The sequence below is a fragment of the Ricinus communis genome, chromosome 2 (assembly GCF_019578655.1).
Source record: "Ricinus communis isolate WT05 ecotype wild-type chromosome 2, ASM1957865v1, whole genome shotgun sequence".
Classification (NCBI taxonomy): Eukaryota; Viridiplantae; Streptophyta; class Magnoliopsida; order Malpighiales; family Euphorbiaceae; genus Ricinus; species Ricinus communis.
The window spans coordinates 20,753,386-20,763,709 of NC_063257.1; the positions used below are offsets into that span (position 1 = coordinate 20,753,386).

The window sequence follows — 10,324 nt, forward strand, 5'->3', positions numbered from 1 at the left end:
CAAATCAGCTAATGCATCATCAACACATAAATTACCTAAAGTGCACGGAATAGTGAAACTCCCCGGATCGTGACGTTTCTCGGCAACTTGCTCAAACACCGAGCACTCCTCATTGTCGAACATAGGCGACCTCCTCCAACTTCCTTTTCCCGCTAAGTATGTCCTTTAAGAACTTAGCATACTTCAAACATCCGCTCCAATGCATCAATAAAAGGCAAGTTAATATGCAGTTGTCTAAAATATCTAAAACTTACCGAATCGCTCTTTTGCCTCTCGCTTGTTTAGCTCTAGTAGGATAAGGAATCTTAGGTTGATATTCCCTGACCGGAATTGATTTCACCTTTTGTCCTCGTGTTCCTAACCTTACCGCTTGCCTTAACCTCGCACATCAATAGTGGCGTCATAAAAAACAGGGCTTAGAAGGAGGCCGAACTAACTTACCTGAACGCGAAAGTGATAGCGTTCACGTGCTCCCTCAAGTTAGACTCGCGGTGCTTGGGAGCGCCCGCCGCCTTCGGACAACATCTTAGAGATTTGGCCAATCTGGGTCTCCAAGTTCTGAATTGAGGCCTGCTGGTTCCTAAGTGCACTATCAGTTTGCTAGAACCTCATCTCCGTAGACGTCACAAACTTCATCATAAGCTCCTCTAAATTTCACTTCTTTTTTGGTAGAGGAGGAGCTTGTGCAGACCTAGCTGAATGTTGTTGCGGTTGCTGATGAAGTCTTTGAAAACCAGGTGGACCCTGTGCGTTATTGTTCCTCCAACTGAAATTGGGATGATTGCGCCATCCAGGGTTGTATGTATTGCTGTAAGGGTTATTCTGCTGCCTTGGGGCATTCCCCATATAATCAACCTGTTCAACATCAGAAGACATAACAGAATTAGATGGAAAACTAGTAGAAGATGAAGCAAACATACCTCCCGCAGTACAATTCGCACTGTAATGCGGGCCACCACAAAACTCGCAGCCCAACGCTCACCGCATGAACTCAAGCATCTGGAGTTGGTCGATCTTCTTGGCTAGAAGCTCCACTTGAGCTGCCAAGGCTGCTGTAGAGTCCACTTGGTTAACCACTCCCTGTCTTCCTGGTCGGCTCCTAGAGGATTGCCACTGATAGTTGTTCATGGCCATTTCCTCTATCAAGTTCTGAGCCTACTCGGGCGTCTTATTGTTTAGCGCCCCTCCTGCTGCAGCATCCACCATCTACCTCGTTGCAAGGTTCAACTCGCTGTAGAAGGTCTGAACCTGCATCCACACTAGCAATCCATGATGTGGGCAACATCTCAAAAGATCTTTAAATCTCTCCCATGCATCGTACATGCTTTCATCATCAAACTGCACAAAAGAAGATATGTCATTTCTAAGTTTAGCAGTTTTAGCGGGAGGAAAATACTTATATAAAAATTTTTCGGCCAACGCCTTCCAGGTAGTGATCGTCTGTTGTGGAAGAGATTGCAGCCATCTCTTTGCTCTGTCCCTCAAGGAAAATGGAAACAATCTCAGCCGAATGGCATCATCGGTTGTTCCATTTATTTTGAATGTGTCACAAATCTCTAAAAAGTTGGAGATATGTGCATTGGGATCCTCGCTGGGCAATCCTCCAAACTGCACGCTTTGTTGTATCATCTAGATAACATTGGCCTTTATCTCAAAATTGTTGGCCGCTATAGCAGGTCTGACTATACTCGTTTTCGTCCCATCTAAAGAGGGTCGAGCAAACTCGTACATAGTCCTTTGATCATCATCGGCCTGGGGGTTGAGGTTCTCCATCGCTGGCCGGCCTTGAACTGAACTGTAACTCGCTCCTCCTCCTCAATCACCGCAAACGCCGTCTCAATAATTTGAGAGAGCTCTCCGGGTCAGATAAGGGTGCTATTGGATCAGGGTTAGAGCTCCTAGTCATATACTACCTGAAACCGACAACCAAACAACCACCAATCAATCAAAAAAAAAAATATAACAATAAATGATAATAAAAATAAAGAATAAATGAATAAACAAATAATGACTAAATTAACACAAAAACAATTCACTCTAGTTCACCGTTATCGCTCCCCAAGAACGCGCCAAAACTTGATGGGCTCTTTATGCAACCTACACCTAAGGCAGTGAACCTACCGATGCAGCCTAGCACTAGTGAGTATCAAGGTCGTATCCCTGGAGATCGGGTGAACCTAGAGTTACTACTGTTTGCTATGTTATCTAGTCTGAAATAGATAGTGTGAAAGTTCTAACGTACCAGCTAATGGTTATGAGTGCAAATAAGTAAATGAAGAACAACGGACAATCAAAAGACAATTGCAAAGAGAGAAACAAACCCAAAAGGGAGCCTAAGTGATGGAATTCTAAAGATGGATTTTATGGATTGCCGATCTTGCTTACCCGTGCCTAAATCCTGAATTGAATCCCGATTCCTCTCTCGAGCTTACCGGATTCCTAAACCTGCACTAACCTAATGGAATCTCTTCCTATCGGATTACTACAGATTAGCATTAAGTATGAATTAAAACTATTAAGAGTTATTAGTTCTTAATCCGGCGAGTAAATCAACCTTATCTCTAAGTGTTAACTACCAATTTTTACTATTCAATGTCCAGTTGTAACAAGCATTTCTTAATGTCAAGAAACAACCTAATAAATCATTAATCCAACGTCTCAAATTAACTGAATCAAACTTTTATTACTAAATAGCAAGAAGATTGCAAGAATGACAATTATAAAAACTAACAATTAAGCATAATCCATCAACAAAGGTGAACCCTAATGGATTCAAAAAATCTAGCTACTCATGTTCATGGTTAAAGCAATTAGGGAACAAAATAAGGAAAAACAAATTAAAGGCATGTACACCCTTCTCTTTCAAGCTGAATGAGAAACCCTAAAATTGCAAAATTCAAAATCTCAAACCCTAGTTGCCTCTTCAATGCTCCCAAAGTTTGTCTTGATCTTCAATTCGATGTTGGAACAAGTGAAATCCCCCCTTCAATTGATGAATTTTGATCTCTCAAGGTCTACAATTGAGGTATAGGAAATAATTGATTAAGTGTGTGTCTTGGAATTGAGTCCAAAAATCGTCCCCTCTCCGAAAGAACTCAAAATTGCCTATATAGTTGATTCAGCATGGCCGGAGTCCAGGCTGTGATGATTCAATACCACGGAGTCCAGCCGTGATGATTCAAAGACGAGTCCAGATGTGATGATTCAAAGACCACGGAGTCCAAACAAGGCTGAATCTATGGAGTCTGTTAGCCGACTCCTTCCAAGCCGTGCTCTAAGCCGGTGCCGAGCCACCACAGGCCGTGGTGGCTACCAAGTCGTGGCCGAAATGGCACAATTGGGGATAACCTCAGAATTCAAGACCACGAGTCCAAAGCCGTGCTCAACCCTCGGGGTGCTAGTTCTCACCCATTTTAATGGATTTTGGTCCGTAATCACACGTATTTCCCTCAATTATTGATGGTGTCCTTCGAAAATGACCTGAAACAAGAAAGGAAACAAAAGACAGGTGATTCTAGCATAAAACGGGATAATCATGCATAAAAATGTAAACAATCGGGCATGAAAACATGTGTAGTATGATGCTTATCACCTGTGCAGGTTGTGCCAAAGAAAGGAGGCATGACAGTAATTCGTAATGAGAAGGATGAGTTGATACCCATACGGACAGTTACGGGATTCTGAGTTTACATTGATTACAGGAGGCTTAATGATACAACTCGGAAGGATCACTTCCCTCTTGCTTTCATTAATAAGATGTTAGAAAGATTAGTAGGACATATGTTTTACTGTTTCCTTGATGGTTTTTCAGGATATTTTCAGATTCCAATTGCACCTGAAGACTAAGAGAAGACGACTTTCACCTGCCTCTACGGGACCTTTTCTTATAGACGGATGCCTTTTGGTCTATGATGGCCACTTTTGATGATATGATTGAGGAGTCGATGGAGATATTTATGGATGACTTCTCTATTTTCAATAATTCATTTTCTCACTATTTGGCAAATTTAGAACGCATGTTAGCTAGGTGCATTGAGGCTAACTTGGTGCTAAATTGGGAAAAGTGTCATTTTATAGTGAGAGAGGGAATTGTTATACGGCATAAGATTTCACATGCAAGGATGGAAGTTGATAGAGCTAAAATAGAAAAAATATCTAAGCTCCACCCCCTAGTTCTGTTAGGGTTGTTACGAGTTTCTTAGGCCATGCTGGGTTCTACAAAAGGTTTATTAGAAATTTCTCTGTGACTACTAGGCCTCTTACTCAATTACTAGTTAAGGATGCACTTTTCATTTTTGATGATGCATGTTTATCTTCTTTTGAGCTATTGAGGAAACTATTGACCACAACCCCTATCATGGCTTCACCTGATTAGGGACTACCCTTTGAACTAATGTGCGATGCTAGTGACTATGCAGTTGGAGCTGTACTTGGACAGAGGTTTGATAAAAAGTTCCAACCCATTTACTATGCTAGCAAGACTTTGACAGGAGCCCAAGAGCATTACACTACTACAGAGAAGGAGTTGTTGGTTGTTGTTTATGCTTTCGACAAATTCATATCATACCTCATCTTATTAAAGACCATCATCTTCATTGACCATTCAGCTTTGAGGCATTTGTTTAATAAGCATGATTCTAAGTCGAGATTGATCAAATGGATTTTATTATTGCAGGAGTTCGACATTGAGATCAGGGATAAGAAGGGCATAGAAAATTTGGCAACGGATCACCTATCCAGACTAGAGAATTCGAGCTTGGAAGCACTTGATGAGAGCACAATAGATGATCGATTTCCAGAGGAACACTTGTATTCATTGAAGGTATATTCTGATTCTCCTTGGTTTTCTAATTATGCTAACTACCTTGTGGTTAGGGTCTTACCAAAGGGTATGACTTATCAGCAAAAGAAGAAATTCTTTGCTGATTTGAAATACTACATTTGGGAAGATCCCTTCCTATATCGAGTGTGTGCAGATCAGGTCATTCCCCGATGTGTTTATGGTGAAGAAAGTCTCTAGATTTTGAGGCACTTTCATGAGGGACCCGCAAGAGGCCATCAAGCGGCGAATCATACTGCTAGGAAGGTGTTGGATGCAGGCTTTTATTAGCCAACTATCTTCTAGGATGCTAGGACATTCGTTCAGGTTTGCAACGCTTGTCAGGCTCAATTCACATCTCTGCCCGCGATGAAATGCCCCATACTAGTATGCAAACTGTTGAGATATTTGATGTTTGGGATATTGACTTCATGGGACCCTTCCCTTCTTCAAATGGAAATAAATATATCCTTGTGGCTGTTGAGTATTTCTCCAAGTGGCTTGAGGCATAGGCCTTACCTACTGATGATGTCATAGTTGTTTGCAGGTTCCTTAAGAGGTTATTTTCTAGGTTTGGCACACCTAGAGCATTAATTAGTGATAGGGGAACACACTTCTGGAACGCTTAATTGGAGAAGGCACTTAGGCGCTATGGTGTAATGCATTGGTTCTCTACTCCCTATCGCCCACAGACCAGTGGGCAAGTTGAGGTTACTAATAGGGGTTTAAAACGCATTTTAGAGAGAACTGTAGGTGTAAGAAGGAAGGATTGGTCTTCAAAACTAGATGATGCATTATGGGCATTTAGAACTGCATATAGGACCTCCATAGGTTTTACGCCCTATAGGCTTATGTATGGAAAGTCTTGTCATTTACTTGTTGAATTAGAACATAGGGCTCGTTGAGCCCTTAAAACTTGCAATTTTGATGTTGATTCTGCAGGTAAGGAGAGATAGTGGCAGCTGAGTGAATTGGAGGAGTGGTGTTAACAGGCGTATGAAAACTCTTCAATTTACAAGGCCAAGACAAAGAAGTGGCATGATCAGAGGCTCAAAGGTTCCAAGGAGTTTCAAATTGAACATATAGTATTGCTATATAACTCACGCCTTCATTTGTTTCCAGGGATGCTTAGGAGTCGATGGTCGGGGCGATTCGTGGTTAACCAAGTTTTCCCATATGGCACAGTCGAGCTTCATCATCCCTAGAAGGGTGATTTGAAGGTTAATGGGTGTATCATAGAAACTCATTGGAGATTGAGCAGCGGGTTAACATGATTCTGTATCTGCAAGGATGATCCATGTCGAGTCCAACTAAATGACTCAAGAACCAAAAAGAAGCGCCCTTGGGAGGCATTCCCATTTTAGCTTTATGTTTTTCGGTTTATTTTTATGTTATCAGTCGTTTGCATGCTTGATGGTATTTAGAACACTTACTTTATATACTAAATGTAGTTATATGAATCTAAGGTTTGAGTAACTTAAGTCAGATTTTTGGTAATTGGTGAAAATGAACTTCCCTGTTTGATACATTTTTACTTGAATTATAGCCTAAATGTGTGCGTATATGTGTCGAATGTAGGTAGGGAGTTTGGTGACTCGAGATGGCAAAGAAAAGCTTGGACTTCACCCGTCCACCACGGTTTCCGTGGGCATCAAGGGTGAAGTCATACCCGTGATGAATATGCACATGAAAAGATTGGGAAATTAGCCATCCACCATGATTTCTGAGGCCACCACAGGCTGCAACACCAGGTCGTGCCGGTCACCATGTCTGCGCCCCAGCCCGTGATGGACATGTACATAAAGCAAAAAATAAAATCAACTGTCCACCACAACTTTCGAAGGTACCACGGGTAGCAACACCAGGCCGTGCTGACCAGCACGACCATGCCCTTGCCCATGGTGGATTGGCACGAGGATAAAGCTTCAAGGTTAAACACGAGCCGAGTCCTGGCCGTGCTAACACGGCCTTGCCCTCGCCCGTGCTGACCCCCGTGACTATATAAGCATGCCATTTCAAAAAATTTCCAACTTTCCCCCTCTAAGCTCTAAGGTGCTGTTTCTCCTTTTTCTTAATTTTTCTTACCTATCATGGCAATTTCAAGTAAGTCTCTTCGCCTTTTGCTTTTATTTGGTTAAATTTGATTTTTCTTTTATGTAATTTTTATTAGTTAGGACATTTTGATATGCTCTAGTAGTTGTCAATATTTATTGCTTTGGTTGGGTTATTGTTTTATTTTTTTTACACTGCTTAAGTTTGATTTAGATTAGATTTAGTTTAGATTAGTTGTTATGTTTGTGTGATTTTTAATAATGAAATGTTAAGTGTGGGGTTCGGTAGTAATAAAGTTTATTTATGGCATTTTATATTATAAAAAATTAATAGCATAAATTTTCTTTATTTGGTACGCAATAATGTGGGCTGGAATGCCATTGTGAATTGGTTTTCTGCAAGAAATTGAGGCTTTAGTCTTAGCTTTAAGTCTAAAGTTTTCTGTTAGTCAAATTATAGCCGTCATACTGCTAAATTTTCGGTATAATTTATGTTAACTTGATTTCTTGTTCGAATACTAATGATTGACTGTATTAGGCAATATGAGGGACCGCGATCAATCCCGTTGAAAGTAACCGCAATGCACCGCTACCAGCAAGCGCCCGCGTGGCGAAGGAACCTCTTCCTCCACTTCACCTTCATCAGTACCAGCACCAGCACCCCCATAACAACAGCAACTAGTTTGAGCACGAAGAACACCAGTTGCAAATCCACCCGCACTTGGTCGACATCCCTTATGGACATTTTAGAATGCTGATAACGAGAGCCGCTTCTAAGTCATGAGATGGAAGCAAGTAATGGCTAGATGTTGCATCGACTTTGTATCCCTAGAGAGAGTGGGATTGGCTCAGGATGTGCGTGCACTATTCGACACTATGCCATACGCACGGCTCTTCGACATCATTAAGCCAACCTACCGCGAGCTCATAATTGAAATCCTCAGCACCTGCTTTGTGCAGCAACACATCACAAACTAGCATCGGCCTGATGCAGTTTACTTCAAACTTGGAGGAAAGGAGTTCTCAGTGTCAGTTCCACAATTTGGCATGCATTTGGGTTTATGGACTGAACAGGAGACCTCAGGCGAGGAGTATCAGGGATGCATCTACATCAACCAAATCTCGTACAACACCATGTGGGATTCATTAGTACTCAGGCTAGAATCATACTACCCCAGCAGGTCTAAGGCGTCTAGCCTTTCGGATCAGCTCCGATATCTCCATACTTTGTTAGCTTACACGATTACAGGCAGGGGAGATAGTTTTGGAGCGGTCACACAGACTGATGTATTCATCCTCTAGGCTATGCAACATCATAAGAAGCTTGACTTGGGATATCTGTTGGCTCGTCAAGTCCGTTCATTCATAGTCGACGCCCAGAAGAAGATACACTGTTATTTTGGCCTGTATGTGACTAGATTGGCCAAGAGACTGGATGTATTGGATTACTGTCTGTTCGAGCTTTCTGAGACTGGTGATATGACACCACTAGGGATCAGACATATGATCAACATGCAGATGATCACGGCTACTCGACACCCACATGGCATAGAGTACAGGCTCGTCAATGCAATAATAAGGGAGGCTAGAGAGGCAGCAGCTAGAGAAGCCCAAGACTCTATGGCTGAGATTCCAGATGCTAGGATTCCTAACCCAGACAGAGTGATTATGCCTATATTTGGAGCCTCCTCTTCTTATTCTGTAGGGACATCGAGTGCTCAGATTAGTGCTTTGGCTGACTAACTATATCGAGTTTGTGCAGCACAGAAAGGAGTTTGGGCAGTTTCAAGAGGAGACTAGGGCACAGTTTCAGGGTTTAAACGATATGCTCCAACAGCTTATGCATGGGCTGGATAGGCAGGCTGCCCAAACAGACCTAATGGCGGAGCAGATACAAAAGATGGCAGAGACCGGAGCACAAAATCAGCGATTCATCAATGATATGGAGTTCGATCTAGCAGGTTGCTTCACGGACCCTGTGCCACCACCACTGCTCCCTCCTTCAGTGCCTTCCCCTACTTCTCACCCTCCAATCGATCCAGCCAGTGAGGATGCGCCTTCGGCAGACTACCAGCAGTGACAAAAATTTGTGCTCTATTTCTTTTTCCTTTTCCTTTTTATTTTCTTTCTTTATTTTTATTTTACTTTATTTTCGTTTCGTTTTGCATTTTCATTTTATGTTATTTTCTTTCATTTTGCTTTCATGTTATGTTATTTTAGTGGAACACTTTCCTTTGCCTTCTTGATATATACATTTAATATGATATTCATTTTTCTGATGTGCTAGTTATGTACTATACCCGATTTAATTATTCTAACACTGTGGACAGTGTTATACTTAAGCGTGGGGTAGGTATCTGTGGCTCTATCCCTTGATTGTTTAGGCAATGATAATGGACTATTCTTAGGATGTTGGGACCTAGGTTTTTCATGACATATAAGCTTAGTTTATTCTTTCGTAATTAATGACTTAATTCACACACTAGTAATTGATTGTCCCTCTCGATTTTTTGTTCTTAGAAGCAATTTCACTATATTCAATATGTCAATTTGGTCGGATCAAACCGGTGTTACTTGAGTTCCTTGCAAATTTACAACCTTTAACTTTGAACTTTGATTATGCCAATCTCTTATACAATTTATGTGATGATTCACTTGATAAGTCTAGGAACCAATTACAAATTTTAGCCACTTCAAACATGAGTTTTTGAACCAAAATTTGAGCATCCATTGCACATTATGCTCATAATTTTTCTTGTTTGAGTGTGCACGGTACTTAATTTTGTTTCTAGAACTTCCTTTGTAATGCTTGTTGAGGTTACATGGATTTCTGAATACCATTAGATGATTTGGGCAACTTAGGAATTCACCACATCTGGCCAAAAGTCTACCCTTTGCTTCCATTAGTCAGCCAGTTTTGAGCCTTAACCTTTTCTTCATGATTTACACCTATACACTACACATACACCATTCTATACATCTATCTTTCCTTTCACCTTGTATACTGAATAATTATGTGTTATGCTTCTTCATTTATGGAATCATAGTGCCTAACTTTGTTATAATTTCACTTAGTCTTTTTAGTCATTCTTTGATGCTCTCTTCAATCAAAATGGGATAACTATTCTCATTGTTTATGTCACTAATCATGCAGCCCCTATATAAGTGACTCTAATATATATACACATTGTTCATAAAAAAAAGAAGAAGAAAAAGAAAAAGAAAAAAAATTTCTGACTTATTTCTTAGCTCTTAGCTCTTCTGAATTTAATTCTTGTGAGCATCCTTTACTTCAAATAAGGCTTAGTGAGTATTTTTGTTGTTTTGGCATTCAGCTCCTGAAGCATTCATTTTAAATAATTGCATGACTTTTCAGTATACTTTACACTTCTATCCAAATATTCTTACCTTTACCTTAGCCACATTTCAACCCTTATAAAGACAGTTTGATTTT

At 40.8% G+C, this 10,324-nt stretch overlaps 1 non-coding gene across 1 annotated transcript; it reads left to right on the forward strand.

Annotated features, from left to right (window-relative positions):
• The first annotated feature begins 1,264 nt into the window (after positions 1-1,264).
• Positions 1,265-1,371, forward strand: LOC112534393. The gene has a single exon (XR_003078683.1). It is a non-coding gene; the product is annotated as a small nucleolar RNA R71 (small nucleolar RNA).
• Positions 1,372-10,324: the final 8,953 nt, after the last annotated feature.